The following is a 21091-nucleotide window of genomic DNA, read 5'->3' on the forward strand; positions in this document are numbered from 1 at the left end:
TGGATAGCAGACTGGATCAAAAGTCAGAACCCTACAATATGTTGTTTACAGGACACACACTTAAAACAGGGAGATACATACAGATTAAAGGTAAAAGGTTAGAGCAGAATCTATTATGCTTCAGGTAAAGCCAAAAAAGCAGGGGTAGCCATCCTTATCTCAGATCAAGCAAAAGCAGAAGGTGATCTAATTAAAAGAGATAAGGAAGGAAACTATATCCTGCTAAAAGGTAGCATAAACAATGAAGCCATATCAATACTAAACATATATGTACCAAGTGGTATAGCATCTAACTTTCTAAAGGAAAAGTTAAGAGAGTTGCAAGAAGAAATAGACAGCAAAACTATAATAGTGGGAAATCTCAACCTTGCACTCTCAGATTTAGACTAATCAAACCACAAAACAAATAAGAAAGAAATTTAAAAGGTAAATAGAAAATTAGAAAAACTAGGTATGATAGACATTTGGAGAAAACTGAATGGTGATAGAAAGTGTTAGGGTTACCAGGTGAGAACTCAGGTTGCTGGAAGTGACAATGTGAGAATTCAGATTGTCTGGACAGTGACAAGGTGAGAACTCAGGTTGACTTGACAATTCTCTGGCTCAGACCTTTGGTTTGGGCCTTTAAAGGGAGTTTACACCTTAGGAATTCTAAGAGGAGCAAGTTCATTGGTGTAAGTATTTCACCATACCCCATTGAGTTCTCACCCGCCTATTCTCTGGGAGGATAAAAGAAAGGCAGCATTGGGTCTGAGAGAATCCACTCTGGGATAGAGTTTTGACTCCAGGCAGGCTGAAACGAGACCAGTCTGATTTAAGGAAGGACAAGAACTGGAGGAGATTCAGAGCTCCCAAGAAACCTGTGCACAGAGGAAAAGATTTTACAGATCTCCTCCCAGAGAAGGATTATAATTGAGCAGATGGACCCTCACAATTCAAGAACAATACAAGAAAGGAATATACTTTCTTCTCAGCAGTTCATGGAACCTATACAAAAATTGAACATATATTAGGACATAAAGATCTCAAAATTAAATGCAGGAAGGCAGAAATAATAAATGCCTTCTTCTCAGATCACAATGCAATAAAAAATACATTCAATAAGAAGTTAGGGGTAAATAGACCAAAAAGTAATTGGAAACTGAATAATCTCATCTTAAAGAATGACTAGGTGAAACAGCAAATTATAGAAACAATTAATATTTTCACCCAAGATAATGACAATGATGAGACATCATTCCAAAATCTGTGGGATGCAGCTAAAGCAGTAATAAGGGGAAATTTTATATCTTTAGAGGCTTATTTGAACAAAATAGAGAAAGAGAAGATTAATGAATTGGGCCGGCAACTTAAAAAACTAGAAAAAGACCAAATTAAAAACCCCCAACCAAAAATCAAACTTGAAATACAAAAATTAAAAGGAGAAATCAATAATATTGAAAGTAAAAAAATTATTGAATTAATAAATAAAACCAAGAGTTGATTTTATGAAAAAGCCAATAAAATAGATAAACATTTGGTAAATCTGATCAGAAAAAGGAATGAGGAAAATCAAATTGTTAGTCTTACAAATGAAAAGGGGGATCTTTCCACCAATGAAGAGGAAATTAGAGAAATAATGAGTTACTTTGCCCAAATTTATGCCAATAAATTTGATAATTCAAGTGAAATGGATGACTTCCTCCAAAAATATAAGCTTCCTAGATTAACAGAGGAGGAGATAAATTGCTTAAATAGGCCCATTTTAGAAAAAGAAATGGAACAAGCTATTAATCAACTCCCCAGGAAAAAATCCCCAGGACCAGATGGATTTACATGTGAATTCTACCAAACATTTAAAGAACAATTAGCCCCAATGTTATATAAACTATTTGAAAAAATAGGGGATGAAGGAGTCCTACCAAACTCCTTTTATAACACAGACATGGTACTGATACCTAAACCAGGTAGATCGAAAACTGAGAAAGAAAACTATAGATCAATTTCCTTAATGAATATTGATGCTAAAATCTTAAATAAGATATTAGCAAAAAGAATTCAGAAAAATCATCCCCAGGACAATACACTATGATCAAGTAGGATTTATACCAGGAATGCAGGGCTGGTTTAATATTAGGAAAACTATTAATATAATTGACCATATTAATAATCAAATTAATAAAAACCATATGATCATCTCAACAGATGCAGAAAAAGCATTTGATAAAATCCAATTCCTACTAAAAACATTTGAGAGTATAGGAATAAATGGACTGTTCCTTAGAGTAATCAGGAGCATATATTTACAACCGTCAGTAAGCATAATATGCAATGGAGATAAACTGGAACCTTTCCCAATAAGATTAGGAGTGAAACAAGGTTGCCCACTATCACCATTACTATTCAATATAGTACTAGAAATGCTAGCCTCGGCAATAAGAGCCCAGAAAGAGATTCAAGGAATTAGAGTAGGAAATGAGGAAATCAAACTATCACTCTTTGCAGATGACATGATGGTATACTTAGAGAACCCCAAAGACTCTGCTAAAAAGCTATTAGAAATAATTCAGAATTTTAGCAAAGTGGCAGGATACAAAATAAATCCACATCAATCCTAAGCATTTTTGTATATCACCAACAAAATGCAACAGCAAGAGATACAAAGAGAAATTCCATTCCAAACAAATGTTGAGAGTATAAAGTATTTGGGAATCCATCTACCAAAGAATAGTCAGGAATTATATGAGCAAAATTATGAAACACTTGCCACAAAAATAAAGTCAGATTTAAATAATTGGAAAGACATTCAGTGTTCTTGGATAGGCCGAGCGAATATAATAAAGATGACAATACTCCCCAAACTAATCTATTTATTTAGTGCTATACCAATCAGACTCCCAAGAAACTATTTTAATGACCTAGAAAAAATAACAACAAAATTCATATGGAAGAGTAAAAGGTCGAGAATTGCAAGGGAACTAATGAAAAAAAAAAAGTCAGATGAAAGTGGTCTAGGTGTACCTGATCTAAAGCTATATTATATAGCAGCAGTGACCAAAACCATTTGGTATTCCCTAAGAAATAGATCAGTCGATCAGTGGAACAGATTAGGTACAAAGGACAAAAAAAGGTACATCTATAGCAATCTAGTCTTTGACAAATCCAAAGATACCAACATTAGGGATAAAAATTCATTATTTGAAAAAAACTGTTGGGAAAACTGGGAATTAGTATGGCAGAAATTAGATATGGATCCACACTTAACACCATATACCAAGATAAGATCAAAATGGGTCCATTATTTAGGCATAAAGAATGAGATAATAAATAGATTAGAGAAACAGAAAATAGTCTACCTCTCAGACCTGTGGAGGAGCAAGGAATTTATGACCAGAGGAGAAGTAGAGATCATTATTGATCACAAAATAGAAGATTTTGATTACATCAAACTAAAAAGTTTCTGTACAAACAATACTAATGCAAACAAGATTAGAAGGGAAGTAACAAATTGGGAAAATATTTTTACAGTTAAAGTTCTGATAAAGGTCTCATTTCCAAAATATATAGAGAACTGACCCTAATTTATAAGAAATCAAACCATTCTCCAATTGATGAATGGTCAAAGGATATGAACAGACAATTCTCAGATGATGAAATTGAAATTATTTCCACTCATATGAAAGAGTGTTCCAAATTACTACTGATCAGAGAAATGCAAATTAAGACAACTCTGAGTTACCACTGCACACCTGTCAGATTGGCTAAGATGACAGGAACAAATAATGATGAATGTTGGAGGGGATGTGGGAAAACTGGGACACTAATACATTGCTGGTGGAGTTGTGAAAGAATCCAACCATTCTGGAGAGCAATTTGGAACTATGCCCAAAAAATTATCAAACTGTGCATACCCTTTGATACAGCATTGCTGCTATTGGGCTTATAACCCAAAGAAATACTGAGGAGGGGAAAGGGACCTGTATGTGCCAAAATGTTTCTGGCAGCTCTTTTTGTAGTGGCAAGAAACTGGAAGATGAATGGATGTCCATCAATTGGAGAATGGTTGGGTAAATTATGGTATATGAAGGTTATGGAATATTATTGCTCTGTAAGAAATGACCAGTGGGATGAATACAGAGAGGTTTGGAAAGACTTACATCAACTGATGCTGAGTGAAATGAATAGAACCAGAAGATCACTGTACACTTCAACAATGATACTGTATGAAGATATATTCTGATTGAAGTGGATATCTTCAATATAAAGAAGATCCAACTCACTTCCAGTTGATCCATGATTGACAGAAATAACTACACCCAGAGAAGGAACACTGGGAAGTGAATGTAAATTGTTAGCACTACTGTCTATCTACCCAGGTTACTTATACCTTCGGAATCTAATACTTAATGTGAAACAAGAAAACTGGTTTTACACACATATATTGTATCTAGGTTATACTGTAATACATGTAAAATGTATGGGATTGCCTGTCATCTAGGGGAGGGAGTAGAGGGAGGGAGGGGATAATTTGGAAAAATGAATACAAGGGATAATGTTATAAAAAAATTACTCATGCAAAAAAAAAAAAAAGGCCCCATTCCCAAACATCCCCATCTTCACCCTGGATGACACCCCCACTTTTAATCTGCTCCTGAGATTTGTTTCCTCTGGGCTCCAAGCTATGAATCTTTAACTACTCTTTCAGCTTGAAGACATTTGTAACATGAACTCCTTGCAGTTACTATTACCAGTCTGCCCTAGGCCCAACAGAATACCTTTGACCACTGACCTTTGCAGGTCAACTCTACCAGGCTCGCATCCTTTAAGGCCTTCAAAGGTCTCTGGCCACGATCTCTTGAATCTATAGCTTAATAACCAGTAGCGCACTCAAGAACAGCCGTGTGTAATCTTAAAAGCCTTTATTATACCTACTCACATAATGCCTTGACTTGATGCCCTGACTTGTTGGTTCCCCAGTGAACACCTGGTCAGAAGACCCACGTGTTCACTACCAAAATCCTTACCTCTTTTGGCTACCTATCTTGGCTTGGCCACCCAGGCTAGGGAGCCAGTGAACATTCCAGATCTCTTGGCCTGAGCTGCTGCAATATTCACATATGTTTAGATCATTATCCCCCCCCAAAAAAATCTCAGTTTACATCACTTTGAGCAGAAACATGGCAGACAGACTAACCAAAATGCTATTAAAGTGAGAGATGATGTACAAGTGTGGTGGTAGTGTCAAAGGAGAGAAGGGGGCATATTTAAGAGATATTACAAAGATGAAAAGACAATCCTTGCCAAAGCATTGAATGGGAGGAGGGGAGTAAGAAATAATAAGGCCTAGGAGGTTGAACTAAGTTGTGAGCCCTGAGAACTGGGAGGATTATAGTGCATAGAGAAATCTGGAAGAAGGGTGTTTAGGGGGAAAGATGAAAAGTTCAATTATGAATATAAAGAGTATAATAGTTCTACTAGACATCTAGTTTAAGGCATTTAAAAGGCAGTTGGAAGTTAAAGACTAGAAGTCAACAGAGTGAATTACATCCATGAATATTGCAGCTAAAACTCAGGACTTCTAGGTCAAATAAAAAAAAAAAATACTTCAAACAGCCAGAGTTAAAGAATTCAAATATCAAAGAATAAAAGTTAGGGCTACACAAGTCTTGATACCAGGAAGAAAAAAAAAACACTCAAAATGACAAATGATCAACTAATTAACGCACAAACAAAACTACAATGAGGAAGAAAAATGAATCTTTAATGGAGTAAAAGACATTCAAGTATTCCTGATGAAAAAAACAGTGTTTAATAGACACATGATTGTAGGCAAGAGAAACTGTAAAAGTAAATAATTTTGAGCAATTAGAAGGGACCTCACATATTAATTACATTACACCACATTTTCTCCTACTTTCTATAAATATTAAGATTTCCAACTTTATTTCATGAAACTACTAGCGTTTATACCTTTGTTCTAAGCACTTGATTACAAGTTATTATAAGCAATTATTGCTTCTTTTTAAAATTGTATTTTTAATGAACTCATTTTCTGTTTCTACCCACCCAACCCCAACCATTGGCAGAATACAAAAAGAAAAACAAAACTCTTATAACAAATATTCCTATTCAAAATAATTCTCACATTGACTATGTATAAAAATATATGCTTCATTCTCTACCCTGAGTCCATCACTTGTCCGATAGTAGTTGAATAGTATGTTTCATTGTTTCTTGAACTGTGATTAGTTATTGTACTAAACAGCTTTTTAAAATCTTTCAAAATTGTTATTCTTTATGATCTTACTATTGTATAAATTCTGTTTCTGCTTACTTCACTATTTATCACTTCAAACATGTCTTCACAATTTTTTTCAAAAACTTCACTTTTATGATTCTATACAGTATCAATATCATCATTTGTTTAGCCATTGGAGAATTAATGTAAAAATTTTTAGTTTTCATTCTTTGATACTACAAAAATAGCTGATTCAAATATTTACACATATACGGATTCTTTTCTTCTTTCTTTGACCTCTTTAAGAATATAGGCCTATTGCTGGATAAAGGGATATAATTTTTCAATTCTATTGCACTATCTTTGTTTCAGCAACTCCACAGTCATAGCCACAGCTGTCTCCCCTTCAGTCATTCACTTATCTCTTATTTGATTAAAAATTTGCCCTACTGACCAATCTACTCTAGAAATTTGCCTAACCCTCAAATGTTCCACTTATCTTTTCTTATTTGCCTAATGTTGCCAACTATTTTTCCTTAGCTTTCTTATATCTACTCTTTCTGATACCAACCATTGCTTAATCCTCCTTATTCCTTCTTAATTCTCTTCTTGTAATGTTTATCCTTTGGAGGAACCAATGAGGACTAATCAAAAAGGTGACGTCTTGATTTTCAACTATTGGATTTTGATTTAAATAAGGCAGACCTTAATTATACTTGATCTTGCATGTTTTATACATGGAAAAATAGATTCTGGATCAGAATCTGGTTCTGTAAATTGTTCCAAGTTTTCCTCAATTTCTCCTTCCTAGATTCAACCTCTAATTTATTGCACTAATCTAAACTCTTCCAAGTTAGCTACATCATTTTCCTCTCTTTTATAAAGCTCAAATGTTTTTTTTTTTTCTCTCACTCTTTCTTCCATCAACTTCTCTCAGTGAAGCTGGAAGTTAACAGTGTATGTTATCACAAAATTTAAGGGAAACAGAGAGGTATGGGGAAGAAGGAAGGAAAGTTGAGTTGAAGGATCACAAGCAAAACAAAACAAATTTCAAATTTGGAAGATGGAGTATAATTAGAAGATAAAAAGGGGAAAAATGAAAATGTAATAGCAAATATTCAAAATCTTGCCAAAGGGGGGAAAGAAGAGAAGAGTAGGATAGAAGTGGTTTGCTTTGATTATTGATCCATTGTGTTGATCCCTTTCCTTTTACTTCACAAACTTCTTCGCAAAGAGAGAAATGGAGATGAAAAAGAAGAAAATATATGAGGATATAATAGAGAGAAATAATTGATTCAATTAATAATTATAGCCATGAATGTGAAATGGAAGAAATCATCTAAGAAATCAAAGATAATAATAGATTAGATTAGAAAGGAGAAAATAAAGATTCCCAGAAAATTAATAAAGTGGAACACATTTTATTATACAAACCTTGGTCTCAGATCAGAAATAAAAATAGAGATGGCTAGAAGAAATAAGTAAACAAAGAAAACATATTATAAAATAGTAAAAAGTATTAATAATTAACATATATGCAGTCACTAATATAGCACTTAAATACTTATTGGGAAAGTTAACTAAATCATAGGAAATATAGAAAACAAAATGATAATAGTTGGAATTTTAAGCTATCATTTAAAATTTCAACAAATCTAACAAAAATGAAAAAAAAGAATAGGACCATAGAAAAGTTACATCTGTGTGTGTGTGTGTGTGTGTGTGTGTGTGTGTGTGTGTGTGTGTGTGAGAGAGAGAGAGAGAGAGAGAGAGAGAGAGAGAGAGAGAGAGAGAGAGAGAGAGAGAGGGAGGGAGAGAGGGAGGGAGGGAGCACTGAATTGATTTGCTGAATGGAAAGTGAAAGTAATTTAATATTTTTTATGGTAACAAAAACCAACTTGCAATAGGCCATAGAACTCTCATAAGCGAATTTAGAAAAGAAGAAAGATTAAACACATCCTTTTCTTACAACAAAGAAATAACATTCTAATCAACAATAAAATTCTAACTCAACAACAATGTTGGAAGAAAAAATTCAATCTTAAATAAAGATCAAATAACTTAATCCCTAAGAATTGGTGGTTTGAAAAACAAATCAAAGAAATAGTAGATGATATCACTAAAACTACAACAATAGTGAGGCAATATACCAAATTTTGGCTTGCAGTCAAAGAAGCTTTAGGAAAAATTTACATAACAGAACTTTTTTTTGTGTGTGTGAGCAAAAGAAAAACTAAGATATTAGGCTAGAAAATAATAGAAAAATACAAATAAAAAAGCAACTAAACAAAAATGGGAAAAAATGGAAATTTAAAATGGATAGAATAAATGAATAAATCTATAAGATTGTTTTCTGGGGAAAACTAATAAAATATGTTATTTAATCTAGTTTTTAAAAGAGACCAATGAGAATTGAATTATCAGTATCAAAAATGAAAAAAAAAATTCGCAATAAATGAAAAGTAAGATAATTAGCAAAGACTATTTTACTCAATTATAAGCTAAAACAATTGATAATTTCAATAAAATAACCCAATATTTACAAAAATATAAATTACTTGTATTAACAGAATGAGAACATAAAATATAATTTTAAAATTCCCTAAAAACAAAACTGAACTATAAATGTCCTTTAAAAAAAAGTGCAGAACTAGATGCATTTGCAAGTAAATTCTATCAGATCTATCAGTAAAGAATTACTCTATCATTGCATAAATTCTTTGAAAAAATTGAGTGTGTCACTCAATTACTTTTATGATATAAATATATTCTTGATCCCTAAACTGGGGGGAGGGAGGGAGAAGAGGATCAATTTCCCTAAAGAATGTTTATGTAAACATATTATTTAAATATTAGGAAGCTACAAAAATTATATTAAAACATTATACATTATCATCAGTTGGGATTTATACTATAATTGTAAGATTCAATTTTAGTAAAACTAACAGATCATTCAAATTATAAAAAGAAACAAAAATTATATATAGGAAGGGAAAATAACTTGTTATCAAAATACAACACCCAATTCTGGTTTTCTTGATATGCTTTAATATGTTTAATATTAAATAGACTTTTCTTTAAGATAATATATATCATCTTTATATGTAACAAATGTTATAAATATTAATATTTATATGTTATTCAAAAAGTTTGTGTCACTATTTTCAGAAATCCTTCTAGAAATCTGACCACAAGCACTTTTTCTGCCCAGGAATTGTTAGAAGGGTCCTTGCCTCAAGAAGTGAGTTCATTGTAGCTGTAAGATCTTGTGTGCTGATTGGTGTTTTTCTATTCAAGGCTGCACTGGGACTGCACACCAGACTCCCACTGCTTTGCCACAGACTCTCTCCCCTGAATAAAAGAATATATTATATATAATAAATATTATAAAGGACTTATATTATCTGTAATGGAGAAATACTAGTGGCCTTTCTAATAAAATTGGGCATAAAATAATCATGACTATTTTTAACGTAATTCTAAATAGCTGCCTATAGCAATGACAGGAAATAATACCTAAATGGATAAACACAAGGAAAGAGAAAATTATAACATTAGCCGATAATATGATGACTTACTTAACCCTCAAATTTAAGCTAAAATTAATTCAAACAATTAATAATGTCAACAAAATAGTTTGATATAAAACATTGGCCTTTTTTGTATATTACCAATAAAACCTAGAAGGAAGAAATAAGTGGATAAATTAGATTACAAATAAATACAGAGGATACAAACTACTTGGGAGTCTACCTATGAAAACATATGGTAATTATTTGAAATCAACTAAAATATTCCTTATAAAAATATATGTCTAAATAACTAGAGAAATGATCATTCCACATTTTTGGAATGGGTCAACACATGAAAATACAATCAAATTTGGTTAGCCATTGTTATACTACATAAAACTACCACAGGGTCACTTTAAAGAGTTTTTTAAAATAGAAAATCTATATAAAATAACAAAATATCAAGAATTTAAAAAGAAATAATGAAAAAATGAAAAGGAGAGCTATTTGGCAGTACTGGATTTTAGAGTACACCACAAAGAAGTAATGACCAAAAGTATTTGAAAATTATTTTTAAAAATATAAAAATTAATCAGAGAAACTAAATGGGAATACAAGATCCTAAACATAGTTGCATAATGCTTTGCAAGTTTCAAAAATAATATATAGATATGAATTATTGTTTTTGCTATTTTTATACTTTAAAAAATCCAAATTACTGTATTTAGGGCTCACTAATTTACAAAAGATACTGGGGGAAAAGTAGAAAGCAGTGCAAAAAAAAAATCATATTTATATTAGCATCTGTCATGATGTACCAAAACCACAGGGAAGGAGATAATGATAATGCTGGTTAGAAGAAGAAGTCTTTAATAATAAGGATTAAAGATGATAGGATACAATCAACAAAACTGAAAATCTTTCACATAAATAAAACGTATACAGTTAAAATTGGAAGGAAAAAAATTAAGTGAGAAAATTTTGTAGTAAATTTCTCTGAAAAAAAAATCTGATATTCAGGATGTATGAAGAATTGATTTAAAAAATTAATAATAAAGACAACAGTCATTCCCCTAAGAGGTGCAATAAAAGAACAAAACCAGATCATAGTGCAAAGTGTAAAAGATAAATAACTTAGAAAGATTTAGAAACTCTAATAAGGTGACACAGTTCAAGAGATGATAAAGCATACCATCTCCTTACAGAGAGCAATGGACAAAGAAAAGAAAATAGTATACACACACATGAAGATACATATGCACATGCACATACATGCATATATACATATACATATATACATATTCCTATCTAATGCTATATGTTTATAGACATCATCAATGGAGAAATTTATTTTGCTTGACTGTACATATTTATTATAAAAGGTTTTTTTTTCCCTTTTTCTTTCTCATCTCTCCCACCCAAGCTATGGTAAAAAATAATAATAATAATAAAATAAAAATAAAAATAAAAGATAGGATGGAGATAAAACAGATTTTTATTAATTAAAAAAATGATATATAAATTTAAAAAACCTTAGGGAATGGGTGGAGAAAGACAAGACAACAGTTTAGGTAGAAACATTATGAAATTATCTTCTCTTCAAATCCTTTGTTAAATTTTCTCCACTCACATACAAATGTATCTGAGATCAAACCTCTTAAAGGCCTTTGATTCCATAGTATATGAGATGAAACCTTAAATCATTCATCTAAAAAAGCATGTGAAAGACTATGAATGAAAAATAAAATATGAACTTCCAGACAGAGCCATTGTGACTATTATTTTAGCTTATATGTTTTTCTTTGTTCCAAAGGTTTTTATAGTGATTAGAAGAAGGGTTTTAAGGAATATGAGTGTAGTACAAAAACCAACACAGAACAATAAAGTTGAAAAAAATAACCCTACAATTATGCCATCATTTCTAGCTCATAAAAATGTTAGTATGAATGAGACTGATTGGGTGAAGTTTTCTCAGTTTATGAGACTAGGCCTAAGTCATGTGATACTTTTTCCCAAAGCTGGAAGTTCAGACCCTAAGTCATTGAAGTTATAGGAAGTAACATGACCCAGAGGAAGTAGATAACATTGGTGACCATTGGTCAAGGATGGTTCTTTTAGTCTATCTGATGAAAAGACTTGGGTCTTTTCCTATTTAAATCCCAACAAACCAGAAGCTTGGCTCCCAATTGTACTTGCCTGTGCCTCTCCCTCCAGGGACTAAATAAATGCTTTCTCTTTGTACGTGAAGATGTCTCTGATTAGATAATTTGGGGAAGGGGGTCTAGCACCCATCCCACACAGGTAGGACATTAAAAATATCAAATAAATTCTAAAGGCAATTTCAGTTGTATTGCTTATCTTTTCTGTCCTTTTCTACTTCCTTTATTATTAGTCTAATTGAAAGTCATGATCAAAAAAAGATCCTGGACATCATCTTTCAACAAATTATCAAGGAAAACCACCCTAACATTCTAGAACCAGAGGGTAAAATAGAAATTAAAAGAATCCATTGATCACCTCCTAAAAGAGATCCCAAAATGAAAACTCTCAGGAATATTATAGACAAATTCCAGAACTCCCAGGTCAAGGAGAAAATATTGCAAGCATCCAAAAAGAAACAACTCAAATATAGTAAAGGCACAATCAGGATAACACAAGATTTAGCAGCTTCTACATTAAAGAACTGGAAGGCTGGAATATGATATTCCCAGAGAACAGTGGACCTAGGACTGCAATCTAGAATCACCTACCCAGAAAAACTGAGTATAATTCCTCAGAGGAAAAGATGGTCATTCAGTGAAACAGAATTTTCAAGCATTTGTGATGAGAAGACCAGAGCTGATTGGAAAATTTGATTGTCAAATACAAGCCTCTAGAGAAGCATAAGGAGATAATCAAGAAAGTGATATTATCAGGGATTTAATAAGGTTTAACTGTATACATTCTTATATGATAGGATGATACTTGTAATTCATTAGAACTTTCTCATTATTATAGCCATTAGAATGAATATATCTATATAGATATATAGATATATAGATATATTTATACAGAGAGAGAAAGAGAAAGAGAAAGAGAGAGAGAGAGAGAGAGACAGAGAGAGAGAGAGAAAGAGAGAAAGAGAGAGAGAGAGAGAGAGAGAGAGAGAGAGAGAGAGAGAGAGAGAGAGAGAGAACAGGTGTGAGTTGAATATAAAGAGATAAAATTTTTTAAGTTGATAAAAATAGATAACCTGATTAATTAACTTGATTAGAAAAAGGAAAGAAGAAAATTAAATTGTTAGTATCAAAAAGAAAAAAAAAGTGAACTTTCCAACAATGAAGAAGAAATCAAAGCAATAATTAAAAACTATTTTGCCCAACTATATGCTAATAAATTTGATAATCAAAATAGAAGAATACTTACAAAAATATAGATTTCCAAGATTAAAAGAGGAGGAATTAAATGATTTTAAAAGTCCCATTTTAGAAAAAGAAATTGAACAGACTATTAATCAACTCCCTAAGACAAAATCTCCAGGGCCAGATGGATTTACATGTGAATTTCACCAAACACTTAAAGAAAAAATAATTTCAATATTATGCAAACTATTTGGAAAAATAGAGGAAAAAGTGTTATATGATAAATTTGAAGAGGCAAGTTATTTCTCGAAGAACCCCACAGCTGTAAATCATAACATACTTGAAGGAATTGCAAATCAGCCTTTAATGACATAGATGTTGCTTGGGAATTGGGAATGAAATAAATTGGAGGCAAGAGAGAATAAGAGAGAGGTCAGAGAATGCCACTGCCTCTCAGTTTCCTTGTATTGTTATCATCCTCTCATATGAAGGGATCTATTCTGTTGGTCATAATTAAATCCCCAGCAGCCACTAGCAGATGGCTCCCATACCAAAGAAGGAGTCCAACTAAATTCCTTGTATGACACAGATATGGTGCTGATACATAAACCAGGTAGAGTCAAAACAGAGAAAGAAAATTATAGAATAATTTCCTTTCCTTAATAATTTCCTAAAATTATATAATAATTTCCTTGATGCAAAAATCTTAAATAAAATATTAGCAAAGAGATTACAGCAAGTTATCACCAAGATAATACACCATAACCAAATAGGATTTATACCAGGAATGCAGGGCTGGTACAATATTAGGAAAGCTATTAGCATAATTGATTATATCAATAACCAAATTAAAATAAAATGCCATTACTATTTAATATTGTATTAGAAATGTTAGCTTTGGCAATAAGAGAAGAAAAGGAGATTAAAAGAATTAGGAAACCAAATTATCACTCTTTCCAGATGACATGATGGTATTAGAGAATCGCAGATAATCAACTAAAAAACTCCTAGAAACAATTTCCAACTTTAGAAAATATTATCCTTTCTATATGCTACCAACAAAGTCCAGCAGTAAGAAATACAAAGAGAAATTCCATTTAAAATTATTGAAGATAATAAAAAGTACATGGGAGTCTACCTGCCAAGGCAAAGTCAGGAATGATATTAACACATCTACAAAACACTTTCTATACAAATAAAGTCAGATATAAACGATTGGAAAAATATCAAGTGCTCTTGGGTAAGCTGAAGGAATATAATAAAAATGACTTAAATTAATCTATTAATCTACTTAATTAATTAATTAATCTATTAATCTACTCAAATTAATCTATTTCTTTAGTGGCATACTGATCAAACTCCCCAAAACATTATTTTACAGAGCTAGAAAAAAATAATAACAAAATTCATCTGGCAGAACAAAAGGTCAAGAATTTTAAGGGAATTAATGAAAAAAATGCAAATGGTGGTCTGCCTCTACCAGACCTAAAACTATATTATAAAACAGTGATCATCAAAACCATTTGATACCAGCTAAGAAATAGAGTAGCTGATCATTGAAATAGATTAAGTTCACAAGATACAATAGTCAATGACTATAGTGATCTAGTGTTTCATAAACCCAAAGACCTGAGCTTCTTGAATAAGAACTCATTGTTTGACAAAAAATTGCTAGGAAAATTGGAAATCAGTATAGCAGAAACTAGGCCACATCTAATACCCTAGTCCAAGATAAGGTTGGAATGGGTTCATGATTTAGACACGAAGAATGATATTATAAGCAAATTATTAGAACATACAAACACATTAGAAGAAGGCATATAAACAAACATGTATCTATATATATCTATATCTATATCTATATCTATATCTATATCTATATCTATATCTATCTATCTATCTATCTATATATATATATATATATGACATGTGCAAAAATATTTGTGGCAGTCCTTTTTTATAGTGGCAAGAAACTGGAAACTGAGTGGATGACTGTCAATTGGAAAGCTGAATAAGTTATGGTATATGAATGTTATGGAATATTATTTTTCTATAAGAGAGAGGCTTGAAGAAATTTACATGAAATGATGCTAAGTGAAGTGAATAGAACTAAGAGATCATTGTACATGGCAACAGCAAGATTATACAATGATTATTTCTAACAGATGTGAATCTTTTAAAAAATGGAATGATTCAGGCTAGTTCCAATGGTTTTGTAATGAAGAGAGACATTTGCAACCAGAAAGAGAACTTTGGGGATTGAGTGTGGGTCACAACATAATATTTTCACTATTTTTGTTGTTCTTTGCTTACATTTTGTTTTCTTTCTCATTTTTCCCCTTCCTTGTCTGATTTTTCTTGTGCAGCTTGATAATTGTGGAATTATGTGTAGAAAAATTGTACATTTTAAAAAATATATATTGGTTATTTGCCATCTAGAGAAGGTGGTGAGGTGAAGGGAAGGGAAAAAAAATTGGAACACATTTTGCAAGGATGAATGTTGAGAATTATGCTTATGTTTTGGAAATAAAAAGCTTTAATATATAATTTTTAAAAACCCAAATGAGGTAATGGATATTAATTAATGGATATAATTGAAACAACTAAATAAATTCAAAAACATTTTTTTAAAAAGTTCAATTGGCCAAATTCAAATGGTAAAAAACAACAACAACAACAAAAACAAAAAAAACTAACTGAAGAAAATATTCACCAAAAATCAGAATTGAACAAATGCAAGTGACTGACTCAATGAAATATCAACAATCGCTCAAACAAAACAAAAGAAAGAAAGAAAGAAAGAAAGAAAGAAAGAAAGAAAGAAAGAAAGAAAGAAAGAAAGAAAGAAAGGAAGGAAGGAAGGAAGGAAGAAAATGTAAAATACCTTATTGGAAAAACAACTAACCTGGAAAATAGTAGAGACAATCTAAAAAATATTGGACTACCTGAAAACCACGATGAAAAAAAAAAGAGTCTAAACAACATCTTTCAAGAAATCATCAAGGAAAACTGTGCTGATATCCTAGAAGCAGAAGGTAAAATGACCATTGAAAGAATCCACTGATTACTTCTTGAAAGAGATCCCAATGCTGAGTGAAATGAGCAGAACCAGAAGATCACTATACACTTCAACAACAATACTGTATGAGGATGTATTCTGATGGAAGTGGAAATCTTCAACATAAAGAAGATCCAACTCACTTCCAGTTGATCAATGATGGACAGAGGTAGTTACAAGCAGAGAAGGAACACTGGGAAGTGAATGTAAATTGTTAGCACTACTGTCTGTCTGCCCAGGTTACATGTACCTTCGGAATCTAATGCTTATTGTGCAACAAGAAAATGGTATTTACACACATGTATTGTATCTAGGTTATATTGTAACACATGTAAAATGTATGGGATTGCCTGTCATCGGGGGGAGGGAGTAGAGGGAGGGGAGAGATAATTTGGAAAAATGAATACAAGGGATAATATTATAAAAAAATATAATAAAAAAAGAAAGAGATCCCAAAATGAAAATTACAAGAAATATTGTAGCTAAATTTCAGAATTATCATATCAAGGAAAAATAACTGAGATAGAATAATATCTCTCACCAATAATACTTTCATACCACTTGCAGGTACCACTTTTTCCTTGATGATCAGAAATGTTCCCTTTATTGTTTGCTGCGTTTTTGAAGAATTAAATTATCATCAAGATATGTTATAAATCCCTCAGCAGCTCTGCTTTTGTTAGAGAAAAAATCTCTAACAGTTGCCCAAATAGTTAAGCATCCCTAGGATTACTGTATTATGTCCCTATGTAACGATTTTTGTTGTTTTCCATATACTCATTTACTTCCCATGTAGGCGACAGGTGATTTGTAGTATATGCCAACACCAATACTGCTTGTTTCTCCTCTGAGTGATACTTAATTGAATGCTTTCCATCAACATCTCTACACCCTTCAGGAATGCTAAGTATATCTTCTGAAATTAGGCAGTATAAATATCTTCCTCTTCCTTAGGTAAGATACTTGAATAGTGTTAAATTGGCTTCTCTTCCCAAAGTAATCTGGGATTGTAATCAGCATTGAGTCATTCCTCATTTCCCCAATCCTCTAAACTCCCCAATCCCTAGGTACAGAGAGTCAGTAATGAATAAGTCCATGAACATCAAGAGTCTGGTCCAGGTTTATTTGAGATCTGCTCTCTGTTAGTGATTTAAACTATTGGCTCACAATCTCCCTAAAAATGAATTATAAATAATAGTTGATAAATTTATGATAATCAAGAACAAGGCATTTTAACTTGTAATAGTCTCTCTAAAATGCAATGTTCTCTGTTGAGGTTTTCTTGGGGTCTCTGGGAGCAGCCTTCATTTCAGTTCAGTAATCACCACAAGTGCAGCCAGGTGTTAAAGTCCAAATCCTTTATTATCTCTTTCAAAGTCCTATCTCCTTGGGCTTGGGGCTCAGCTAGTTTTCTGGAGGCCTTCCAGAATCTTGCTTTAAGTGGGGAAGGGAAGGAGGAGAGCCTGCCACTAAGGTGGTGTGAGATGGGATGAATCTGTGTGAGTCCAAGGGCTTGTGCTCCAGCCTTCCATCTCCAGCCTTCTGTCTGCTTGTCTCTCTGAATGTCTCTCAATCTCCCTGGCTGAGGCTTCTAGCTTATAAACTCCACACTGAGTACAAACCAATTATATCACTAGGAAACCATTATTTGTTGTAGGATTAAATCAGTGCTAAACTAGTTATAACCATTGTCTCCTCAATTCCACTTAGTACCTTCTTTCAAGTTCTGGCCCATAACATCTCCTTATAGTATTAAATCAATTATACAGAACCATGCTAAATTAGATAACTATTGTCTCTATCAATTCCACTGACTTGTAAGAATCCTTTGTTTCAAGTTCAGAGTTCTGTCCTATAACATCTAACTATACTATTTAACGATGAATTAAAGTCATATTTGAGGTAAATAAATTAATATGATAATTACTACTGTTTCCTAAAGTACTTTGGTATTGATAAACATCGCAACTATTTTCAATTCTATTGGTATTATGAGCATCACAACTATGCTATTTATAATTCTGTAGATAAGTATCTTGGAATTGATAGTTAAGTTTGATACTGAAATGTCAAAGTATGATTTGTGCATTTACTCTAGAACATATATGATGTCACCTGAATGTAGCTAGTAATAATATAATACTAGTCTAAAAGCTATGTAAACCCTAGCCCTCAAATTAATAAATGGAGATTGCAAAGCATATCTTTTGCCTGGCCTTGGTATTCATTCTTGGTATTCAATGGAGCTGGACTTCAACACCTAAGGGTCTTCAGTTCCTTGTCTGAAACTTTATAATACTTAGCAATGATGTCTAGGTTTTCTCTCATGATATCATTTATTCCCATATAAAAACAAAACAAAAAAAAAACACAGAAACAGTTAATGAACAAACAATATTTGAATATTGATATTCCTAAATATCTCTGAGAATCTGTGCATCACAGATTAGAGATGATGTAATATGATTTTGTGGTCCCCTGATTTTATGGGGGCTTCTGTTCTAACAATATGTCAATACATCCTAAATCTTCTGGTTTTGGGGTCTGCCTCAGTGATTTTCCACACTCCCAATCTAAGAACAATAATTTGTTTGATTCTGAATAGACTACTCCTCAATTCATTGCTACTGACAATCTGATCAGTAATAATCTGGTCAGTGAGAACCAAATTCTGGAGACCACTCCTCCATCCTATCTCTAGGCCATAGAATTAGCATGCCATTGATAGAAAGCTGGATAAAGTTGTCCTCTCTCTCTTAGCATTCTTCTATGGAACCTAGCCCTCTGGTTTCAGTGTAATAAACCCTTTGCCACTTAAGTTGGAGACTGGACCTGTGAATTCTTTCACCATAAATGCAACATCAACTCAAGGACCTCCAAAAGTTGGTGGGGTGCCATATCCCTCAACAGATATATGCCTCCGCTAAGTAATGTTTATACCAAGTAGTCAACTCATAACCCTACAGCATGAAATTGTCAATCACTACTACTCATCTTTTCTTCCTTAGATCATTACTAAATGATCTCTTCCTCATTGGCACTTGTGTTTCTAGAACATATTTTCTTGAAATACAAGAAGTAACTTCTTTCTAAGCTAGTCCTATTTCTCCAGGAAACTCCTCATATCTATTTCTCAATTCAGAATATCTATAGAGAGGCCTCTATTTAATTGCATCATAATTTTTTTTAGAACTCTCTCCTCTCCTATCACAAGTAAGGATTCCCTGATTTTCCTCCTTGAAGTTCTTCTTTTATCCTGTCAAGGATTGTTTTATTCTTCCTAATAACAAAGAATATTGTTAATAGAGATCTTCTCTTCTAATCCACTGAACTTTTATCTCATTCATAGACAAATCTGTACTTCCTGTATACACAGGAACCATTCTGTCCTGGTAGAAATAAGTATGTTAAACTTTTTGCATCATGACAAGATTTCCCTTGTCCTTCATTTTGCCTAAGATCAGAACCTGAATCCCTTGTCTCCTTTCTGAGAATCTCATGGATAAATGCTATGATAAAAATATATAGATAAAGATAGAGATAAGATATATAGATACAAATATAGATATAGATATATTTAGGGCAAGGTTTCCTTCCTTTTAGTCAGTTCACTCTGATCAGTAAATTTTATGTTTTCATTAGGCTACTTCCACAATTTACTAACTTGGTGCATATTCAGAAGTACGATGCTCTTACCCATATGATCTTGGGCAAGTCATGTAACTTAATGGGCATGTGTTTCTTCCTCTGTAAAATGAGAGGGTTGCACCAGATAATTTCTCTAGTCCCTTCAAGCTCTAAATCTATAATCATATGATTTTTTTCTGTCTTTACAAGCTATGATTACCTAAATAAATTTCCCTAATAGAGGGAAAGAATTAAGGTCCCTTGTGGGCTCTAACATTGAATGACCCATAATCACCAGTGAGATAGAATTCCTAAATGAGGGAGAAAAGGTAGATTTTTGATATGAAGAGAGGATTGAGAGAAAGAGACAGAGCAGAGAAAAGATAAGCTTTGGTGAAAGATTATATAGATGGCCCTGGACAGCCAAGGATAGCTTAAAGGCATTGTAGTAGAAGGCAGAATATTGTGTACAAGGCTCACCAAGAAACTGGTATTTTGAAAATTCTCACTACAAGATTTTAAATTCTTAATTTTCTTATCTGCCAATAGGCTTTTTAATCCAAGCTCTATGATCCTGTGATTTATGATTCTGAGAAGACAAAGGTTTTTTAATAACAGGTATATCACAGAAAAATAATCTGAATAAAAATTCCTTCTTATTCATAGGACCTTGATATATGGGTTAAACTGATTTTTGCCAATAAGGAATCAAGATTATTATCGGGAAGAAAATCTTTGCAGTTTTTCTCCTTTATATGTGTGTGTGTGTGTGTGTGTGTGTGTGTGTGTGTGTGTGTGTGTGTACTCTTTTAAAATATACAAGCAAACCTTTCTAACTTTCTGATAGAAGAATGATTCCACCTCATCCTGAGGAATATAATATTATTATTATATGTAGGGAGAGTTTACTGAGTTCTAAGACTATCACCATGAGAAATGCAGAAACTCTGCCTTTTTTTCATTATAATATATTTTAGAACTGTTTAAATAAGCTAGATACTAGATAAGATTTGGTAAGGCCAGTTCAAAATTTACATTTTAACAGCCTGGATCTTCACTGAAGTGTTACTTTTGATAGGTTGTCTTTTCTGTATTTTCTTCTGTGATAATTTCACTATCTGAATCTTGAATCCTTCTATTTTGTTTGTGTAGTTAAATCTGCCTCCACCCTTGGCTACCCTCAATTAATAAATAGATTTGCTTGTTTAATAAAGGAGCAATTCTGTTTTCTCTCTTCATTCTCTCCAACCAGACACTATCTAGAGGGCAAAACATATTAAAAAAAATTCTGCAAGCTGCCTTTGCTAACTTTATTAAGTTCAATGTATTTTGAGAG

This window comes from Sminthopsis crassicaudata, chromosome 1, assembly GCF_048593235.1.
Source record: "Sminthopsis crassicaudata isolate SCR6 chromosome 1, ASM4859323v1, whole genome shotgun sequence".
In the NCBI taxonomy this organism is placed as follows: Eukaryota; Metazoa; Chordata; class Mammalia; order Dasyuromorphia; family Dasyuridae; genus Sminthopsis; species Sminthopsis crassicaudata.